Source organism: Schistocerca serialis, chromosome 1 (genome assembly GCF_023864345.2).
Source record: "Schistocerca serialis cubense isolate TAMUIC-IGC-003099 chromosome 1, iqSchSeri2.2, whole genome shotgun sequence".
NCBI lineage: Eukaryota > Metazoa > Arthropoda > Insecta > Orthoptera > Acrididae > Schistocerca > Schistocerca serialis.
Window position 1 is genome coordinate 1059529861 of NC_064638.1, and position 24366 is coordinate 1059554226.

Here is a 24366-nt window from a genome sequence, read left to right on the forward strand (position 1 = left end):
TAGACAGTATACTTATAAAGCCGTTTTTTCCTCGCTCTATTTGCGACTGGAAAGGGAAAGCATATGACCAGTAGTGGTACAAGGTACCAGCCACCATGCACCATATGGTGGCTTGTAACAATGTATGTAGATGTATTCATCGCATAAAAACAAAAATCCCTTTCTGTAGCTGTGTGTAGTGTTCAAGCTTTTCACGCGGTGGACAGCAAAAATTTAAATGTACTCCTACACGACCCTCCCTGAAGTGGCGGGAGATGAAAGTATTTACACCAACTTATGAGCCACACAAAATTAATTATGTATCAAGAAACATAACACACATTTTGTTTTTATATGTAGATGGTAAATCAGAATTAATAGTGAAGACTAATGGTTGTGTGAAAACTATGCCCAATGAAATTTTCGCCCAACCAGAAATCAATTTGCGTCCAGTGTTTCCGGAAACCACCTGTTCAGTGCATCACGTCCTACATGTACCCTGAGTCCTCGTGCAATGGACGCACTCGAGCTTTTTTTCCTCCTTTCATGACGCATACTCGTCCTTATATGAAAAATCGTTATATATTTTGAACTTATTTTTGTTTGTTTTTTATTATACTATGGTAGGAACTTAAATAGTGGCAACTATTTACTCACGACCGATACAAAAGAGTTACATGTTTCACCTGTTACTGTCCTTCACCAGCGTTTGTCTATAACCCGTTGCCAGCGATATGGAAGGCGTAGTAAATCCTTAGCAGAGCCTGTTTTGTTGATGGTGCGAATGGAGCGGCCTACTGCCTGTAGAATCTCTGGGATAGTTGTGAAGCGAATGCCACAAAGCCAAAACTGAAACGCCAGTCCAATGAATGGCGTCATTATGGGTCGCCGCGAAAGTCGAAAGTGCGTCAGAACCCCAGCATGGTGCAAGTTATGGTGATTCTCGTGTACGACTGTGATGGTGTTACCCTAACGCGTTACCTTCCTCCACGGCAGACCGTCACTGCACGGTATTACTGTTCGTTTTTGGAGCATCACCTGCGACCAGCTTTACGAAAGAAGCTGCGACACTTTCTGCGCAACCCACTGGTCATTTTGCACTACAATGCGCGGGAGCACACAACACAAGCTGTGGCTGCTCTGTTCGGTCGATTGGACTGGGAAATACTGTACCATCCACCATACTCCCGGACTTAGGTCCTTGTGAATTTGATTTTATTCCAGAGAATGAAGGAAGCACTTCATGGCATTCGTTTCAGAACTTATTTTCTCTTAGCACAACGTGCAAGACCCTGCTTTAAACAAAGGAGTGTCGTTCGTCACTAACACCCAACAAGTGAGTTTAAGAGTTCGGTGAACTTGAAGAAATTCGACTGTGGCTTCTATTGAATTCCTTGAATTGACCAGACGTCGGGGACGAGAGCAAACCTTCTGCTTTCAGCCTATTGTGACTTGCACAAACCGCGCCGAGGCCGGTTGGGCCATTGACATCACGCTGCTCTCTCTCTCTGTCTTGTACAGCTTTCGGACAGTGGCGAAACTCACGGCCTGCTGGTTAATGGCCTCAGGTGTGGACACCAAGATGTGACCACGAGCGCCGCCTTCCTTCTCCTGTCCAGCGTATGCTCCGCTCACTTCTCAGGCGAAACCCCATGTTGCCCTTGCTCGCCACTCAGAGCTCTCCAAACCGCGGCACACGCCCTCTCGCCACGTGGCGACAGGAAACTCCTAGCGACAGTGAAACAGACCTGGGGAGAAACCGATACAAATATTTTCGAAAAGAGTAAACCACCATTTGACTGTGTATTATGATATTTATCTTTTTTTACTATCCAGCTTTCGTCTTTTATGGCATTATCAGTTACAATGGTAAGGGTTGATAAAGGATTATTAAGTCATATTTTTAAAGGCAGATTTGGACTGCCTTAACAAATATGACTTAATAATGATCTGACAACCTACAGCACTGCGCTTTATTAAGTATAATAACACGTTGAGAGGCCAGACAAACGTGTGGTTCCTGAAGAGGGACAGCAGCCTTTTCAGTAGTTGCAAGGGCAACAGTCTGGATGATTGACTGATCTGGCCTTGTAACAATAACCAAAACGGCCTTGCTGTGCTGGTACTGCGAACGGCTGAAAGCAAGGGGAAACTACAGACGTAATTTTTTCCGAGGGCATGCAGCTTTACTGTATGATTAAATGATGATGGCGTCCTCTTGGGTAAAATATTCCGGAGGTAAAATAGTCCCCCCATTCGGATCTCCGGGCGGGGACTACTCAAGAGGATGTCGTTATCAGGAGAAAGAAAACTGGCGTTCTACGGATCGGAGCGTGGAATGTCAGATCCCTTAATCGGGCAGGTAGGTTAGAAAATTTAAAAAGGGAAAGTTAGATATAGTGGGAATCAGTGAAGTTCGGTGGCAGGAGGAACAAGACTTCTTGTCAGGTGACTACAGGGATATAAACACAAAATCAAATAGGGGTAATGCAGGAGTAGGTTTAATAATGAATAGGAAAATAGGAATGCGGGTAAGCTACTACAAACAGCATAGTGAACGCACTATTGCGGCCAAGATAGATACGAAGCCCACACCTACTACAGTGGTACAAGTTTATATGCCAACTAGCTCTGCAGATGACGAAGAAATTGAAGAAATGTATGATGAAATAAAATAAATTATTCAGATAGTGAAGGGAGACGAAAATTTAATAGTCATGGGTGACTGGAATTCGAGTATAGGAAAAGGGAGAGAAGGAAACGTAGTAGGTGAATATGGATTGGGGCTAAGAAATGAAAGAGGAAGCCGCCTGGTAGAATTTTGCACAGGGCACAACATAATCATAGCTAACACTTGGTTTAAGAACCATGAAAGAAGGTTGTATACATGGAAGAACCCTGGAGATACTAAAAGGTATCAGATAGATTATATAATGGTAAGACAGAGATTTAGGAACCAGGTTTTAAAATGTAAGACATTTCCAGGGGCAGATGTGGACTCTGACCACAATCTATTGGTTATGACCTGTAGATTAAAACTGAAGAAACTGCAAAAAGGTGGGAATTTAAGGAGATGGAACATGGATAAACTGAAAGAACCAGAGGTTATACAGAGTTTCAGGGAGAGCATAAGGGAATAATTGACAGGAATGGGGGAAAGAAATGCAGTCGAAGAAGAATGGGTAGCTTTCAGGGATAAAGTAGTTGAGGCAGCAGAGGACCAAGTAGGTAAAAAGACGAGGACTAGTAGAAATCCTTGGGTAACAGAAGAAATATTGAATTTAATTGATGAAAGGAGAAAATATAAAAATGCAGTAAATGAAGCAGGTAAAAAGGAATACAAACGTCTCAAAAATGAGATCGACAGGAAGTGCAAAATGGCTATGCAGGGATGGCTAGCGGACAAATGTAAGGATGTAGAGACTTATCTCACTAGGGGTAAGATAGATACTGCCTACAGGAAAATTAAAGAGACCTTTGGAGATAAGAGAACGACTTGTATGAATATCAAGAGCTCAGATGGAAACCCAGTTCTAAGCAAAGAAGGGAAAGCAGAAAGGTGGAAGGAGTATATAGAGGGTCTATACAAGGGCGATGTACTTGAGGACAATATTATGGAAATGGAAGTGGATGTAGATGAAGATGAAATGAGAGATACGATACTGCGTGAAGAGTTTGACAGAGCTCTGAAAGACATGAGTCGAAACAAGGCCCCGGGAGTAGACAACATTCCACTGGAACTACTGACTGCCTTGGGAGAGCCAGTCCTGACAAAACTCTACCATCTGGTAAGCAAGATGTATGAAACAGGCGAAATACCCTCAGACTTCAAGAAGAATATAATAATTCCAATCCCAAAGAAAGCAGGTGTTGACAGATGTGAAAATTACCGAACTATCAGTTTAATAAGCCACAGATGCAAAATACTAACACGAATTCTTTACAGACGAATGGAAAAACTAGTAGAAGCCGACCTCGGGGAAGATCAGTTTGGATTCCGTAGAAACACTGGAACACGTGAGGCAATACTGACCTTACGACTTATATTAGAAGAAAGATTAAGGAAAGGCAAACCTACGTTTCTAGCATTTGTAGACTTAGAGAAATCTTTTGACAATGTTGAGTGGAATACTCTCTTTCAAACTCTAAAGGTGGCAGGGGCAAAATACAGGGAGCGGCAGGCTATTTAAAATTTGTACAGAAACCAGATGGCAGTTATAAGAGTCGAGGGACATGAAAGGGAAGCTGTGGTTGGGAAGGGAGTGCGACAGGGTTGCAACCTATCCCCGATGTTATTCAATCTGTATATTGAGCAAGCAGTAAAGGAAACAAAAGAAAAATTCGGAGTAGGTATTAAAATCCATGGAGAAGAAATAAAAACTTTGAGGTTCGCCGATGACATTGTAATTCTGTCAGAGACAGCAAAGGACTTGGAAGAGCAGTTGAATGGAATGGACAGTGTCTTGAAAGGAGGATATAAGACGAACATCAACAAAAGCAAAACGAGGATAATGGAATGTAGTCAAATTAAGTCGGGTGATGCTGAGGGAATTAGATTAGGAAATGAGACACTTAAAGTAGCAAAGGAGTTTTGCTATTTGGGGAGCAAAATAACTGATGATGGTCGAAGTAGAGAGGATATAAAATGTAGACTGGCAATGGCAAGGAAAGCGTTTCTGAAGAAGAGAAATTTGTTAACATCGAGAATAGATTTAAGTGTCAGGAAGTCGTTTCTGAAAGTATTTGTATGGAGTGTAGCCATGTATGGAAGTGAAACGTGGACGATAAACAGTTTGGACAAGAAGAGAATAAAAGTTTTCGAAATGTGGTGCTACAGAAGAATGCTGAAGATTAGATGGGTAGACCACATAACTAATGAGGAAGTATTGAATAGGATTGGGGAGAAGAGAAGTTTGTGGCACAACTTGACCAGAAGAAGGGATTGGTTGGTAGGACATGTTCTGAGACATCAAGGGATCACCAATTTAGTATTGGAGGGCAGCGTGGAGGGTAAAAATCGTAGAGGGAGACCAAGAGATGAATACACTAAGCAGATTCAGAAGGATGTAGGTTGCAGTAGGTACTGGGAGATGAAGAGGCTTGCGCAGGATAGAGTAGCATGGAGAGCTGCATCAAACCAGTCTCGGGACTGAGCACCACAACAACAACATGACTCATATAATATATATATATATATATATATATATATATATATGTGTGTGTGTGTGTGTGTGTGTGTGTGTGTGTGTGTGTGTGTGTATCGTCCTGTTAAAAAATGTTACTTAATATACAGTTTTACATTAATTATGTTTCTTCACTTGGAAATGACGACAATGATATGCACAGTTATCCAGGTATGTTGCCCCTTCTCGCTCCAGTAGAAAGGTGGGTGATAGAGATGTTAATGCCAGTGGAGTTGAGAAACAGTTGAAATCACTAAAACTAAACAAACTCTCAGGCCCGATGGTTTCCCTTAGAGATGCTATACCAAGCCTGTGACTGAGTTAGCCTCTTACTTTCAATTAATCTACTGTATGCCCTTGAAAAAAAAACTGTGTCCAATGTACGACGTTACCTAAAGCATACTCAGCTGAGTAATAGCTCCCTAACCAGTATCCCAAACGAGCAAACTGGTTGCGACTTTGCCAGCGGTTACTTGTATCCTGCCATCAATCAGTCTGTGCATTGGCTAGAATTGCGTATTAATAAAATAAACAGAAAAATTGATTAAAAGACACATGATGCATTAATAAAAAGGGTACTGCTCAGTAATTATTGAGGACATCAGAGAATTCTGTTGAATAATGTTTATCCTACAGTTACCAGTATAACACAGACAGAAATAATCTTATTAAATGCAGTAAAGCTGCGTAGAGAGTGTTACGAGAATGGTAGCAAAATCCCGAAACTAGATTGCCATTAAAGACACACGAAAAAGTAAGTCCGTTTCGTGATCACAATACACGAATTATTCGCCAAAGCAAAAGCAAAAATAAAGCACATGAGATAACGAATAAGAGGTCATACTCTGTCTATTCTCACTTCCATAATGCAAATGGAAAAAATCGAAAGTTCTGCTTTGGAGCACATTCAGAGTCAGAGCTCGCGATAATTAAACTGCTATCGAAAGTTAAAATATTTTAGCGACCGTTCACCGCCCAGAACCTGTCTCTCTCGTGATCGAATAGCACATGTTATCACAGGTAGGTGTGCCTTCTCTAACAATTCGCCCGAAATTGTCTGCCTTCAAGACCTAACATAAAAATGCCATCTTCAAGATGTGATGTAAAAAGTGTCTCCTTCAAAAATTCATGTAAAAGTGTCCCCATTGGTCCCTTGAATGCACAGCTCTGAATGTGTCTGTCCACTTGACTCCAGCGGTATTCTGCCGCTGTCTGCTTCTCCATTGGCTGAAAGGCATCCCCGCCAAAATTCATCGTTCTCATGTTCCGCAGGTATGATTTAACTCAACTTGGCCGCTTTCTGCACTAAACTAGTCTATTACACCAATATTTTAATAAAGCCGTATTATAAGCACTTGGTCTCACTCAGACCGTTTACTATATATATATATATATATATATATATATATATATATATATATATATATATATATATATATATATATATATAACAGTTCGGGAAACATTGTTCGTAAATATCAGGAAACTTCTCCCAAAGATGTATAACACGACCAAAGATTATAGCTTTAAGATCACTGCGGAACTGCTCAGCAACAGAAGATAGTAATGATCTTTCCCAAGATAGCATTGTATACCAACGACCAACCACGTAACATGGTTGCACCTCATTTATTTATGTCGACGATCTGACCCTCTCTACCCAGCATAAGACATTTGAAAGCGTTGAAAGACAACTTTCGTCTGCTCTTGACGACATGGGAAAGTATGATGATGCCAACAGCCTGAGGCCTGATCCAAGCAAAACTAGTCAGCACATTTCATCTCCATAACAAATATACTAACTACAGGTTAAAATGTCATGCTTGGGAACTCATCAATCACAGCTCTACCAGTAAATACCTCAAGGTTGTTCTTGATAGGAGCCGGCCGAGATGGCCGTGCGGTTAAAGGCGCTGCAGTCTGGAACCGCAAGACCGCTACGGTCGCAGGTTCGAATCCTGGCTCGGGCATGGATGTTTGTGATGTCCTTAGGTTAGTTAGGTTTAACTAGTTCTAAGTTCTAGGGGACTAATGACCTCAGCAGTTGAGTCCCATAGTGCTCAGAGCCATTTGAACCATTTTTCTTGATAGGAGTCTGACGTTCAAGGAACATTGTGACAGTGTCAGAATGAAGATCACAGCAAGAAACAGTATCTTAAAAACACTCAAATGCCCAAGCTCACATGTAGTTTGGACGTCGGCTCTAACCTTGTGCTACGTGACAGGAGAACATGTGTCCCTTGTGTGGTACCAGTGCTGCCACTCGAAACAGGTAATATTGCTCTTCACCAAACTTGCCTCCAGATTACAGGATGCTTGACATCAGCCCCAAACGAGAAGATCCAGCTTCTGGCCTGAACAGCTCCGTGCTATATCGGGCGGATACTAACATTGAAATCCGAAACGGGCAAAGTCAACACCGATGACCGACAACCTCTTCATGGGCATGAAGCTGTTGCTCAATATCTTTGCAGCACGACAAGCTTCATCTTAAATACCTCCCCCTTAGTGAAGTCAAATATGGATGAGAGGCTCCAACGCCGGCAGGAAAGAGCTGAAAGTGACTCGATACCACCAAAAGAGGAGCTTGTGGTGAAACAAGTGCTGTATCATTTGAGAGATACAGAGGCGAGCGAGTGTGCTGCACCACAATTTAAAAATGAACTTAAAAATTAAAGTGGTTTTTCCAAATTTTGTCAACATATGCTTCAGTACATTAATGTCTAAATTGTCAAATCTCAGAGTGATCAGATGAATATCTTTCCCTAAATACATCGTTTAAAATAAAAAACAATTTGCGCTACATAATAAAGAAAGAAATCCAAAAATTGGCCATAATGTGCAAATGCATGTAAGAATCAACTGTTACAAATTTCATCTTGATCGAAGCAATATTTTTCTCAAAATCCAAAATTTTACGAAAAATAAGTGACGCTAAATAATCAAGAAAGCCAAAAATTTGTATGAAGCTTCAGTTCAACATAAAAAATAGTAACTACGTGACTCCATTGAGCTACCTCTAATAGTTTTCACGTAATTTACTGAAAACTAAATTTGGAACAAAATCGTTCTTATTTTTAGTGGATTAAGTATCAGTTATGTTAATGCTAGACAGTTCTGGTTACACCCATTAAATAATAGAGCTATAACAAGTTTCGAGACTTTGATGTTAGTAATAACCAATACAAGGTACCTTAAAGTTGTAGCTCAGAGATCATTTTCTGCTGTTAGTTCCGTTCTAAAAATTCTAGACGGCAAAGTTTAAATGCAGGTGAGGTATATCTTTTTCTCGGATTATAGAAAACTTGATTCCATTCATACAAAAATTACGAAACTTCCAAATTAATACACAACGGTGCTATAAAATATTATGTGCCCGAGAAAGCAGCTATTTAGAGGCTACTACCGGGGCATAGAGCGGATGACAGCACCTGTTCCCTTGGCCGTCCGCTGCGCCCGTATATAAATACTGAGAGGCAGTGACATTACTTCACTTCGCACCCAGCTACCGTATGGTCTGTGTCAGTCAAACGCCGGAGTACGCGCTGCCTCGGATGACGTCACAAACAGGCTGTTACTAAACACATTTTTTCAGTAATAATAGAAAGCGAACTCGCGAGGACTGTACACCGTCCTGGATCGTTTAGATTTGTAAAAAGACTTACTGTCGCGCCCAGCTACCATACAGACCGCGTCAGTCAAACAACGGCTTAAGCGCTGCTTTGGGTCGCGTCACAGCCAGACTGCAATTAAACTCCCGTTATCGGTACAAATAGGAAGTGAACTCGGGAGGACTGTACACCGTCCTCGATCGCTTATATTTCGCAGAAGTCACTGTTTATGTGCCGCCCGTAACGTCAACAAATCCGCGTGGCAAGTGGTGATAATTATTTTCTATTTATGTGGGTAGCAATTATTTTGACTATCAGAAATCAAGGCGAAAGATCATTTAATTGAAACTTATCGTAGAGGTCGCCTCTGAACTGCTCATAGTGCTATTTAGGATACAGACATTTATTATTAGTACTATCAACAGGAATATTCCTACGTTGTGCATGTGAAAGTTGATCAAATATATCTATCAATTAGAACCCAAAATCTTCATTAATAATCATAGTTCCTGATCCCGCTGAGTAGATAGAGAGTAGAAATATTTCCTTCAGTGGGCTGGACAAATTTGGAAATTTGTGGTAAGGTCTTATGGGACCAAACTGTTGAGGTCATCGGACCCTAAGCCTACACACTACTTAATCTAACTTAAACTAACTTACACTATGAACAACACCCAAACCCACGCTCAAGGGAGAGCTCGAACCTTCGCCGGGGGAGCCGCACGGACCGTGACAAGGAGCCCTAGACCGCGCGGCAGGGCTGGACAAGAATGGGGACTGGAAAGAAGCAGTTTTCAGGTTCCTCGTAGAAGACGGCGTTCGCCGCCCCACGAGCTACCACCCAGGAAACAGCACCTCATGGCCAACATGGACATCACTTAATCTTTGCATGGGCATTCACTGAACTAAAACAGCCATGTTAAAATGGGAACTCAAAAAAAAAGAAAAAAAAACAAAACGTGTACCATGTACATGGTGTCGAGCAGATAATGATCCATTTCCTTCACTGCACTGCTTACAACATCTCCTCAGGCATCGTGACGCAAGAAGATCTGGCATAAGGAAGGCAAAAGCAGTGCACTTTGTTCAAGCACCACACTTCATTTAAATTGAATTATCTCAATTTGAGAAGACAAAGGGAGGAATCTGTTTTACTTACCAAAAACATTCCGAAAACAAGATCGCATAAATATCTCTTTATTTAAGACAACTGGTGTCATCTTCAAGATGAAATTTTTTTTGTTATGAAATGTACTCATTTTAAGTTCTACTTGACAACTTTGTTTGAGGTGCAATGTCAAATGAACACATTTCATAACGAAAGCTTTTTGAAGATGTAAAGATGACAGCAAAGCCTGTCGAAACCGGTTGTTTCAAATAAAGAGATATGTATGCCAGTTTGGCATTGGATTGTTTTTAGATTCATTTAAATGGTTGTTATTGGTACGCTAAGAAGAAGAACAGTTTGATCATACATAAACAAGCAAGTATTCTTGTGCAAGTGCGCTCACATTAATTGAAAACAGATTGTGGTCAAATATTGTTTAAATAATTATTTATGTACACTCTGCAGCGAGACGGGCCTCAGACAGCTGCCACAACTGCAGATGGTGGAAGAGGCGGGCGCGGACGTCGGTCGGAGCACCAGGGAAGTGTCAACACCTCAAGAGCAGCGTCAAGCGGGCGCGGACCGCGAACGGAACGCCCGACACAGGACGGGCCTCAGAGAGCTGCCACTGATCCACTGATGGCTACCAAGTCGGGCCCGGACGTCCAAGGGAGCACCGGGGAAGAGACAACACGTTACAAGTAGCACCAGGCTAAGAGAGCTAAGAGAGCACCCAGCGCCCTCTGGCCATAAATACTGGACAAGATCCTCCAATATGGCAGTCTCAGGTAGCATCTGAAGTAGGCAACGAGTTACGTGGCCGAAATATTGTGCCAGAGCGACACAAACATCCGGCAGTAGACCCGATTATTCCACATGTCAAGATATCGCCGGGGAAGCCTGAAGAGGTACAACTTTTAAACGCGTCATGAAGATGTCAACAAACGATATCTTAGATGATTGCACTACAATACAGCTATCATCCCTCAAATAAATGTATCTCTATCCTTTTTTTAAATGATTTCTTAAGTATTTTATAGTGTTTCATTGTGAAAATGTTTGTCAGAACATTGTATCCTCTTCAGGAACGCAGAAACTGAATGCAGCATAAATAGCTGATGTGGTGTCATAATAGTTGTGTAGTTATTTAATGTATTTTTTACTATTTTACCAGTTACTTTATTTAAATGTGATTACAACTGATTAGCTGACACCACTAATGAAAAGAATGGCAAAAGACGCTTCTATCGAGTGTACATAAATAATTATTTAAACAATATTTGACCACAATCTGTTTTCAATTAATGTGAGCGCACTTGCACAAGAATACTTGCTTGTTTATGTATGAACAAACTGTTTTCTTCTTAGGGTACCAACAACAACCATTTAAATGAATCTAAAAACATTCCAATGCCAAACTGGCATACGTATTTCTTTATTTGAAACAACCGGTTTCGACAGCTTTGCTGGTATCTTCACATCTTCAAAAAGCTTTTTGTTGTGAAATTTGTTCATTTGAAGTTGAACCTCATACAAAGTTGTCATGTAGAACTTAAAAAATTAGGCTGGAAAAACTCGTACCTACCATTCACTGATATAAGGCTCCCGTTTACACAGTTTTGCATTACAACTGGTTACAGTAAGTCACATTAAGACCATGACCAACACAGTAGCATTAACAGTCAAGCTCATAGCAGGACCGTTCACAAGCATAGATACACAAAATAATTCTCTGGTTTCATTTGCCTAAATTTAAGAAGCGGTCTCATTTTCTTTGGTATCCTCACCACTAAGGTAACCGGAATGATGAACCTTACAATTTGAAATGATCCCCTGAAACGGGGAAAAATTTGCCCATGACTGTATCGTTGCTTCTTACCCACCACACCAAAATTCTTAACGTGAATAATCCCTGGCTTCAATTACCTGTTCCGTCTTCCCAAGGTATAGCGCAGAACAATTATTTCATGATCCATTCATAATTTTTCCTTACCCGTTACAAAGTGTTTCGGATTTTCACAGCATCAACCTTCTCTCGCACGCTTGAATGCATACGGCAGATGAATCCTTGTGCGCGTCATGGACTGCTGTATCAAACGTGTAGCTCAACCAACACAACGACATATCCCAATTAGCGTGGTCATAAAGACGGAAGTTAATTAGCGCGTTGATTTCGATTAACGTGCTTCGCAAATGAGGGTTTCTGGCAGTAGATGTTGCGATAGTATGGTCTAATGATGGCGTCTTTGACTAGCAATCAAAACGTTCTCGGTCCTGGATTTGAACCTCGCTATCATTTAAATTTTGAATAACCATCACCAGCAATGACAGCCGATAACGTCCGGCATAAGAAGTCACCCACATTCTGCCAAAGGCCTTATCAAAGGGGCGGAGAGAGAAAAATTCATTGAGTACTACAGTAAATATCAGTTAGTAAAAGCGAATACTCTACTGCAGAATGAGAAGAGGAGGAGGTATACATAGAAAAAGCCGGATGATATGCGAAGATTTCAGTTAGATTACGTCAGACAGAGATTCCGAAATCTGCTATTGGATTGTAAGCCCAATCCAGGAGCAAAATAGACTCAGGCCACAATTTAGTAACGTAGAATAGTAGGCTGAAATTTGAGAGACTAGTCTGGAAGAATCAATGAGCAAAAAGAGGGAAACGAAAGTACTAAGAAATGAAGAGACACGCTTGAAGTTGCCTGAGGCTGTAGATACTGCGATAATGAGTAGCTCAGTAGGCAGTTCGATAGTGGAATGGACATCTCTAAGAAAAGGCAATCATAGAACATGGAAAGAAAGTAATAGGTACAGGGAAGTTAACTGCGAAGAAACTATGGATAATAGACGAAATACTTTACTGGCCGTTAAAATTGCTACACCAAGAAGAAATGCAGATGATAAACGGGTATGGTTCAAAAATGGCTCTGAGCACTATGGGACTCAACTGCTGAGGTCATTAGTCCCCTAGAACTTAGAACTAGTTAAACCTAACTAACCTAAGGACATCACAAACATCCATGCCCGAGGCAGGATTCGAACCTGCGACCGTAGCGGTCTTGCGGTTCCAGACTGCAGCGCCTTTAACCGCACGGCCACTTCGGCCGGCAAACGGGTATGTATTGGACAAATATATTATACTAGAACTGACATGTGTGATTACATTTTCACGCAATTTGGGTGCATAGATCCTGAGAAATCATTACCCAGAACAACCACCTCTGGCCGTAATAATGGCCTTGACACGCCTAGGCATTCAGTCAAACAGAGCTTGGATGGCGTGTACAGATACAGCTGCCAATGCAGCTTCAACACGATACCACAGTTCATCAAGAGTAGTGACTGGCGTATTGTGACGAGCCAGTTGCTCGGCCACCATTGACCAGACGTTTTCAATTGGTGAGAGATCTGGAGAATGTGCTGGCCAAGTCAGCAGTCGAAAATTTCCTGTATCCAGAAAGGCCCGTACAAGACCTGCAACATGCGGTCGTGCATTATCCTGATGAAATGTAGGGTTTCGTAGGGATCGAATTAAGAGTAGAGCCACGGGTCGTAACACAACTGAAATGTAACGTCCACTGTTCAAAGTGCCGTCAGTACGAACAAGAGGTGACCTAGACGTGTAACCAATGGCACCCCATACCATCACGTCGGGTGATACGTCAATATTGCGATGACGAATACACACTTCCAATGTGCGTTCACCGCGATGTCGCCGAACACGGATGCGACCATCATGATGCTGTAAACAGAACCTGGATTCATCGGAAAAAATGACGTTTTGCATTCGTGCTCCCAGGGTCGTCGTTGAGTACACCTTCGAAGGCGCTCCTGTCTGTGGTGCAGCGTCAAGGGTAACCGTAGCCATGGTCTCCGAGCTGATAGTCCATGCCGCTGCATACGTCGTCGAACTGTTCGTGCAGATTGTTGTTGTCTTGAAAACGTACTCATCTACTGACTAAGGGATCGAGACGGGGCTGCACGATCCGTTACAGCCATGCGGATAAGATGCCTGTCATCTCGACTGCTAGTGATACGAGGCCGTTGGGATCGAGCATGGCGTTCCGTATTACCCTCTTGAACCCACCGATTCCATATTGTGCTAACAGTCATTGGATCTCTACCAACGCGATCAGCAATGTCGCGATACGATGAACCGCAATCGCGATAGGCTACAATCCGACCTTTATCGAAGTCGGAAACGTGATGGCACGCATTTCTCCTCCTTACGCGAGGCATCACAACAACGTTTCACCAGGTCACGCTTGTCAGCTGCTTTTTGTGTATGAGAAATCGATTGGATACTTTCCTCATGTCAGCACGTTGTAGGTGTCGCAACCGGCGGCAACCTTGTGTGAATGCTCTGAAAAGCTATTCATTTACATATCACATCTTCTTCCTATCGGTTAAATTTCGCATCTGTAGCTCGTCATCTTCGTGGTGTAGCAATTTTAATGGCCAATAGTGTACTTCAGCTGGTCGACAATAGAAGGAAGTAAAAAAAAAATGTTCAGGAAGCTTGAGCAGTAGAGAAGAACAAGTCACTTAGGAACGAAATAGATAGGAAGTGCAGGGAAGCTAAGACAAGTTGGACCGAATTTGATACAATATCCCTCAGCAGGACATCTGAAAACTCGGTCAATCAGTGCCAAGTCGGATAACTGCTTACATAAGGGCGAGAGGTGGAACATTGTGTCATTCACTATCTCGATCTGTGAAGCTCATTCCCTTGAATAAATCGTCCATTTGTTCTGAAACTGTAGTCATCTTTTTGTCTGTACATGTACGTCACATCTACAGATTTCAGTCTCATTCGTTCCTGGTGAGTCTTTATTTTTCTTTTCTTTCTTTTTTTCGTAGCTTGTGTATGTTAGTTTAAGGACAGTCTGCTAGAGACCACATAGTAGTTTCCATTGTATACGTCTGCTCTGCAGCGTGAGAAAGAGACACTTGTGTGCCTCCAGGATTGTTACGCTACAGGTCAGGACAGCCTGAGAGGTTTTAACTGATTGACTGATGGACCGCCCCTCACGTCGAGCCTGTTGCTTTCGTCGTGGTGTGTGTCACAGCTTCTGCGAAGCACCCTCCTCCAGTTTCAAGTCGCCAGATGCTGTGTCCGAAATGGGCCAAGCGGCAGCTCTCTGACGGGTCGTCAGTCAACATCCATTAAGTCCTCGCCAACCCAGTGAGGCTGGTGAAGGGCCGGCCCTAGTGCAGCCTGCAGTAGTAGGCCGAGCGAGCTGCCTTGTCTGAGCGCGTCCGAAGGGCTGCCAACCTGATCGGCGTGTGTACGTCACTGCGATCCATCTGCCGAGGGGGTAATTGCACATCAGACGACAACCTCAGAGAGTAGAGGCAAGCTCCGTCACGAGTACACCAGCGTCCTCGTTGAGGTGCAGACAGCCGGAAAACGATCCGGACATGACGAGCCCGTGGTCGCAGGGACGCATTTTTGGTGGGAAGGTAAATTCAGTATTGGCAGTTTTTACTATGATCGGTTGGCGACAGATTTTTTCGAGAAATGAGGGAACTTTTGTAATTTAGCATGTTGCATTATCCCAATTTACGCGATTTTTCAGTGTTGTGTTGGGACACAGGTCTGAAAAATGTTAGATATTTCGAAACTTTAGTCAGCTTTAAACCTGACCGATCTCTTAAGCTACTAGCTCTGAGTGCATAGCAAGTTATGACTCTGGTATCAGTATTCTCCAAATATTCCCCTTAGTATGCAATTTGACCCGTGAATGTACAACAGCGCGACCTGCCTACTTTTACTGAAATGTGAGGTAGCGCATCGGAACAAGAAAGGAACATTTAAAATAAAGCAAATGAAAATAATCTGCAATTAACATCTTCAACTGCTCTAATATAACCTATTATCGTAACTGTATCCCTCCTTATAGGAGAGGTACGTGCCATGCAGATGTGTAGTAACTGAGCACTGTATGCTCTAAGCCTTACCGTGAAGAAAATGATAGATTAGAAAGCAAAATCTCGATGTATGTATTGCTGCAGCACGTGTCTCGAAGTTCACTGCGACTTGTATTCGCTTTATTTGGCTAAGCATCATACGTTGACAGGAAAATAATGTGACTGCTGAAGACATTTTAAGAAATATTAGTTCCACTGCAGGCACTTCGTTTTAAATAGGTTGCACTTGTACAGAGAGCATTATAGATCGTCCTATTGAAAAATGACGTCACGAGGAAAATAATTCATGAGAGATTTGAGTTTATATTCAGTTACTATATAGGGTACCGGGCTTCGCTCATGTAGTTGATATGAGATTGTGTGATAATTGAAATAAAAGGATAAACTTTAAAGGTGAGGTAGAAAAATTTTATTGAAAACATTTTCTAACTAATTACAATACTTGTTAAAGTATGAGGTAAATTTTTTTTATTGATAACATATTTTAACTATTTACAATACTTGTTTCCGTGATCCGAGGCATGTTCCCTTTTTGAAAGCAGTTGATTTATCCACTACTGGCTTGCTAGGCCTATCGCAGCTTCACCAGAGCCCCGTTAGCCGTCACGTTTCAGGGTTCCCATAGGGCCTTCCCAGCTACCGTAGCGGTCCTGGGGCACACGAAGTCCCCGCTGTACATCGCCCCTATAGGCAGTCCCCTACTTTGTGCCGTTGCCCATCTCCGACGACTTGGACGAGGGGTTGGACTTATGGGAGACTTAAATCCAAGGGAATTATACACCGAACCTACTTTGTCCCCATATTGGCATACGGAAGTGAGACATGGGTAATGCACAAAAGCGACAAAAGTAGAATACAAGCTAGTGAAATGAAGTTCCAGAGGAGCAGGTTGAGTGTAACGAGACAGATTGCGAAATGTGTATGTGAGGGAAAGACTAAAGGAGGAACCAGTACAGGACAGGATAGAGAAATCAAGACTGCAGTGGTATGGACACATGAAGAGAATGGATGAGGGAAGAATTCCAAAGAGGATGTTTGATCTGCAACTGGAGGGGAAGAGGCCCAGGGGAAGACCAAGAGATAGATGGGTGAAGGGAGTGAAGGAATGTGTGACGAGAAGAGGAGAGAACTGGACGAAGGTGGAAGAGGAGGAATGGTGGAAAGACAGAACACGATGGAGAGGCTTGTGTTCCCGACAGACCCAGCCAGTGGCTGGAAACTGTCCAAGATGATGATGATGACAATACTTGTTTATAAATAACATTTTTCATTTTGTTATCCGAGGTATACTGTATATTTACAAATTTTTCGAATTTCCTATTCGAGAGCTAGCGGTGTAGAGTTGACCATGAGAGGAGCAGGAGTCCTTGAGGCTGATGCCGCAATATTTTAAAGTTTGTCTTTTCGCTTTATTGATTGTAAAACTGTAGGCTTATTTGATTGGAAATTGCAGTCTTTCACATTGGAATTACAGTTCAGTAGAGATCCGTGGTGTTCTGATTGATAAATAGTGGATAACAGTTCGTTGATGTTCAAGATATTCTCCTTTGTAATTTCGAAGTTTAGCACACTGATATCATCTTTTCTTGGTGCTTGCATCCCAAGTCGTACTAACGTCTGGTTGTTTATTGCTTAACATCTATCTTATAGGCGAATGAGTGTTTCATTGAAGATGCCGTCGTTGAACTCGATGGGCATTTCAGGATGATCCTGTCGGATTTGGTACAGTATTTCACCAGTCATGCTCTCTTCGATGGAGTCCGATAGGTGTTTCGAATTCGATGGGTTGCATGTTGTTAAAATTGTGGTGAGTAAGTGTCTCATTTGTTCAGCTGAGGTTGTGAGTGGGGCTTCTTGTAGTGTTAATTCCCAGAGGTTGTCGTTTAACAGTACTCCCTAAGGGTTGGCGTGCTTCTCTGTACGTCTGGCATAGGTAATCGTCGACAGACTTGAGATATGTGAAACTTATTGGTCCTCATGTTTCTTGTAGATAGATCCGAAGGCAGAAAAATTCGGCGTTGTTCGGATCTACGGTGTATACTCGGCGTAGTGCGCCAGTTTTCATTATTTCTGGATGATCTTCTACTGGAATTACTTTTTTTCGTCCTTCAAAGTTGATCTTCCGACCTGGTACATGAGAGGATCCCGTCGTTTCTCTTTTGTTGTTCGCTGTCTTTGGTTATTTGAAACACTGCCACGTCACTGCTTTTGTTCACTTACAGACATATTTGATGGATTTCACTGAATTGCTCGTATCATTTTGGAAAGTTGTGTTTGATATGGTACTACCCATTATCTGGTTATCTAATTCCAGTTCGTCGCTGCCTCGTATTCCTATTTTTGCAGTGAAGCAACCGTTTTCGGGCGATCGTGTTCTTTATTTGGGATAGCCGTCAACTCCGGTTTGTTGTGTCGTCCAAGTATGGTTTTGGGTATTTTTATGTATATCGTACGTGGCGACTTAGAATTTAATGACCCACATGGTCCTTGAATCATGCTTTTCATTACTATGTCGTACAGCTCCGGACCTTCTGGAGGACTGGGTAATTCAGCGTGGATGATTTTTTCGACATGCTTGGGATGAATTCTGTAGTGTAGCCGTATGATATCGTGAGAGTGAGGCAGTCCTCGTTTTTGCCATTCGAATGTGTACATCCAGCATCTAACGGTTACGAAGATGTGATATTTTGTGATGACTTTAATAAATCTCTTTTTCTTGTCGGAAAACTCGGGCTGTTGTGTCGTTGCATGGGGGCTTCTCCATATCTCAGCTGTTCTTTGATTTCTGTCCACGACTTGTTCCATGTGAATGTCATGAAGTGGTCAGGTCGTCCATATTTTCTTATGTAGGTCATGTCATATTGAATGTATTCGTGCATGTATCTCGTACTTCCTATGTATAATGAGGGTAAGATTACCATTGTTCGAACGTCGTCAATATTTTCGTCATTTATGGTTGCGTCTCGAAGGTGGATGTAATCTACCATGTGTAGTTTCTTCCGATTCAGTTTTACGTAAAGCTTCTATTCCACTTCTATTTTTTCATACGTATGTACCAGCAATTATTGGAATAAAGAACAGTGTTGAGAATATGATTCTACACTCCTGGAAATGGAAAAAAGAACACATTGACACCGGTGTGTCAGACCCACCATACTTGCTCCGGACACTGCGAGAGGGCTGTACAAGCAATGATCACACGCACGGCACAGCGGACACACCAGGAACCGCGGTGTTGGCCGTCGAATGGCGCTAGCTGCGCAGCATTTGTGCACCGCCGCCGTCAGTGTCAGCCAGTTTGGCGTGGCATACGGAGCTCCATCGCAGTCTTTAACACTGGTAGCATGCCGCGACAGCGTGGACGTGAACCGTATGTGCAGTTGACGGACTTTGAGCGAGGGCGTATAGTGGGCATGCGGGAGGCCGGGTGTACGTACCGCCGAATTGGTCAACACGTGGGGCGTGAGGTCTCCACAGTACATCGATGTTGTCGCCAGTGGTCGGCGGAAGGTGCACGTGCCCGTCGACCTGGGACCGGACCGCAGCGACGCACGGATGCACGCCAAGACCGTAGGATCCTACGCAGTGCCGTAGGGGACCGCACCGCCACTTCCCAGCAAATTAGGGACACTGTTGCTCCTGGGGTATCGGTGAGGACCATTCGCAACCGTCTCCATGAAGCTGGGCTACGGTCCCGCACACCGTTAGGCCGTCTTCCGCTCACGCCCCAACATCGTGCAGCCCGCCTCCAGTGGTGTCGCGACAGGCGTGAATGGAGGGACGAATGGAGACGTGTCGCCTTCAGCGATGAGAGTCGCTTCTGCCTTGGTGCCAATGATGGTCGTATGCGTGTTTGGCGCCGTGCAGGTGAGCGCCACAATCAGGACTGCATACGACCGAGGCACACAGGGCCAACACCCGGCATCATGGTGTGGGGAGCGATCTCCTACACTGGCCGTACACCACTGGTGATCGTCGAGGGGACACTGAATAGTGCACGGTACATCCAAACCGTCATCGAACCCATCGTTCTACCATTCCTAGACCGGCAAGGGAACTTGCTGTTCCAACAGGACAATGCACGTCCGCATGTATCCCGTACCACCCAACTTGCTCTAGAAGGTGTAAGTCAACTACCCTGGCCAGCAAGATCTCCGGATCTGTCCCCCATCGAGCATGTTTGGGACTGGATGAAGCGTCGTCTCACGCGGTCTGCACGTCCAGCACGAACGCTGGTCCAACTGAGGCGCCAGGTGGAAATGGCATGGCAAGCCGTTCCACAGGACTACATCCAGCATCTCTACGATCGTCTCCATGGGAGAATAGCAGCCTGCATTGCTGCGAAAGGTGGATATACACTGTACTAGTGCCGACATTGTGCATGCTCTGTTGCCTGTGTCTATGTGCCTGTGGTTCTGTCAGTGTGATCATTTGATGTATCTGACCCCAGGAATGTGTCAATAAAGTTTCCCCTTCCTGGGACAATGAATTCACGGTGTTCTTATTTCAATTTCCAGGAGTGTATGTTCCATCGTCTTTGATCATTGAGCGGTAAGCATGGAAATCCTTGGAAGTAACTTTTTTGTTTGTTTCTACGCCTTTTTCAGGTTGTATTTGTTTCACATTAAAGTGGTATCTGTTCTCTCCGTGCAGAAATATTAATGGATATTGGAGGGCATCATATGAACAGCGTGTCTCTGCAATGCGTTGGAGTCAGACCCTTCTTCATTCTGTAATTATGTCACGCCTTGTGTTTTCGCTGTCCAGAATTACGATGGCGACATCGACTGTTTGAGGTGCATTAAATCGATGTTCGTGTTCATTTAGTCTTTTGTCGGCTCGAATAATAACTTGGTAACATCAGAAATCATTCGAGCTAGTGCTGCTCTGAATACGTGAATCAGTTGGTTGTATTCGTGTAAGATCCTCTGTACATTTCGGACTACTTCTCGTCTCAATCCAATGATATTTGTGCATCGTTGACCAATTACTGTTTCTTCATTTCCGATGTAATATACTTACAGAAATTTATGGTCTTCTTTGCATAATGATAGTAATGACCCCACGTTGTATTACATTTGTCCTTGGATGGAAGAAAAAACATAATCGATTTCATCTGTGTTAGTGTTGGTCAAAGTGACACCGAAAGAAGTCTTTTGGAAGTAGGCGTTATACACTTTTGTATTTTGAAGAAAGTGTTTTAATTCTGGAGTTTCCCCGGTCATGTGATGTAAAAAAATCCTGCGGGGATACTTCCAGTGATGGGAATAGAATTTTTCCATTCATGCAACAGAATCCTGGTGTTTCTCTACTGAATTTTTTCACTTTGCATAATTGGTATATGTTACCCGATTTTCCCGTTTACGACGTGTTTATTCTGTTCTATTCTTTCATCGTGTCGTAGTGGAATGCTTCATTTGTTTGGTTTTACTGTTTCCTTGTCCAGTCCTCGCTTCTCGTAGGGTGATATTTTCATGGCTGGCTTGAATTCACAGTCTTTTATCATAAGATTGTGTCGCATTTCTTCAAGAATAACTTCATTTCGTTATTCTTCTGCTTCTCTGCTGCTCAAGTTACTCATTCTCGTTCGTTAGAAACTTAAATGTGCTACGCGCTCTTCATCTGTTTCGTTTCTTCGCTGTTATTTTTGCTTTCGCCATTTTACTTCAGATGTGGCAAGATATGTTCCTCTTTTACGTTTGAACGTTGTCTAAAATACACTGAAGTCCAAAATTAAAGTAACAAACCGCTATTTCCCCGTCCTATGCCTAATTCACAATACAGGGTGATTCAAAAAGAATACCACAACTTTAGGAATTTAAAACTCTGCAACACCAAAAGGCAGAGCTAAGCACTATCTGTCGGCGAATTAAGGGAGCTATAAAGTTTCATTTAATTGTACGTTTGTTCGCTTGAGGCGCTGTTGACTAGGCGTCAGCGTCAGTTGATTCTAAGATGGCGACCGCTCAACAGAAAGCTTTTTTGTGTTATTGAGTACGGCAGAAGTGAATCGACGACAGTTGCTCAGCGTGGGGCACTGAGAATCCGCGGGAAACAACTCAGTATGAACGTGACTCGCCTAAGGTGAACGTTTTCTGTGCCATTTCAGCCAATAAAGTTTTTGGTCCCTTTTTCTTCGAAGGTGCTACTGTAACTGGACTACAGTATCTGGAGATGTTAGAGAATTGGCTGTTCCCTCAGCTCGAACAAGAAGCACAACAGTTCATATTTCAGCAGGATGGAGCGCCACCACATTGGCACTTATCTGTCCGTAACTACCTGAACGTCAACTACTCGAGGCGATGGATCGGCCGCCAGGCAGCCCGTGACAGAGCACTTCATCACTGGCCTCCAAGAAGCCCTGATCTTACCCCCTGCGATTTTTTCTTATGGGGGTATGTTAAGGATATGGTGTTTCGGCCACCTCTCCCAGCCACCACTGATGATTTGAAACGAGAAATAACAGCAGCTATCCAAACTGTTACGCCTGATATGCTACAGAGAGTGTGGAACGAGTTGGAGTATCGGGTTGATATTGCTCGAGTGTCTGGAGGGGGCCACATTGAACATCTCTGAACTTGTTTTTGAGTGAAAAAAAACCTTTTTAAATACTCTTTGTAATGATGTATAACAGAAGGTTATATTATGTTTCTTTCATTAAATACACATTTTTAAAGTTGTGGTATTCTTTTTGAATCACCCTGTATAATCACACAAACTGTTAACAGATGTCCGTACGACCGTGTTCTGCACGGAAGAAGACAGTTCGGTCAACGGAAAACCACGCCAGCGATGACGTTAGCGTCAGTGCACTTATCGAAAGGAGTAGTGTTGCCGGATAGTCTCACATCCACAACTGCTGTGTCTACAGTCACAGACGGTGCTCTATGGCACAGAGAACACGCCTACCAGACTCTCTGCATGGAGGGCCATAGGAATAATGGAAGCAAGAGAATCGCGGACTCATGTGGCCTAATAGCTTAATGTGAACCGTTCTGATGTTTCTCGGATGTGGCGACAGTTTATAAAGACCGAAACTGTATCACGAAGACCAGGGCAGAGCCTGCCACAAGTGACATCAGAAAGAGAGGACCATTATTTGGCTCTAAGGACACGACGGTAATGCCTTAGTACTGCGCAGCAACTGGCATCTATCCTCGCAGCATCCGCTGGACGTGTTGTATCGACGCAAACGGTCTAGAAAGGCTCTGACAGAGTATTGCTGGAGACATGCTGCGTGTGTGCCTCTGACGCGTTTTCACGGGAACCTCTAGAGTGAAGTCGTCAACATGCCACTTGGACAGTCGAACAGTGGGCCAAAGCTCTTTTCACTGATGAGTCAGACTTGGTCTGGAGATTAGTTCCCGACGGGTTCGCATCTGAAGGGGATGTGGAACACGATTTCGAGACCCAAATATTGTGGAAAGAGACCGATATCGAGGAGGATCGCTAGTGGTGAGGGCACGGATTATGTTTATCATCTCTTCATGTAACTTTACAGGTGAATCGCGATGGTCTAACTGCTGACAGGCATCGTGACGAGGTCTTGGGGCCTCATGCACGATTGTTGCGAGGTGGTGTGCGCCCAGGCGTCCTATGGAATGGTGGTTGACGCTTTCTTGGAAACGGAAGATACTGCACACATGGCTTGGCCCGCTCGCTCTCGCGATTTGAATCCCATAGGGCACGTCCGGGATGCACTAGCGAGACGGGTTGCGTCACGTCAGCACCACTCTCCAAGCAGCTCCGCGGGATGAATGAGCGTTATTGCCTCAATATGATATTGATGACCGTATTCACAGCACGCTCCGTCGTTGTCGGGTCTGTATTGTTGCCATAAGAGGTCACACCCAGTAGTGAGCACATTGCTTTAATTTTGGACACCAGTGTATAAATCAAGCCAACTATTTACTACCCAATACACCAAGCACTCTGTACACACTTATCACACTTTATTTTCAACATGTATTCTGTCATTTTATCACTTTGATACTCACATTTCACTTTTTGTTTTTATTCACTCACTGCAATACTTTTTCTGTTCCTCCCTTCATCACTAATAAGAAACTGACGTCCGAACCCACTACAGCTCTTGCTTTACATACTCCTACCAATGGCTAAGACCATCAGTGGCGAATTCCAGAACATTCCACAACATTCGAAAGTGTTCTACAATGTTCCACAATGATGTGGGATGTTCCGGGATGTTCCTAAATACTCTGGAATCTTTCCGAATGTTCCAGACTATTCCCGAACATTCCAGAACATCCCAGATCATTGTGGAACATGCCGGAACATTCTGGAATGTTGTGAAATGCTCTCGAATACTCTTGAACGTTCTAGAAATTTCTAGAGGGCGAAACTTCCCAGCCGTTGTATCTTCAACAGCATGCCCCTCAGTTAAAAAGGAACATTCGTCATGGATGGGGGATACAGAGCTACCACAACATATAACTCCCTTGATCGTACCGGGACTCGTTTCTGAGTTTGAGCTGCACGCACATTGCACACTTACTTTTTTACGTTGTTTGTTGTTGTGGTCTTCAGT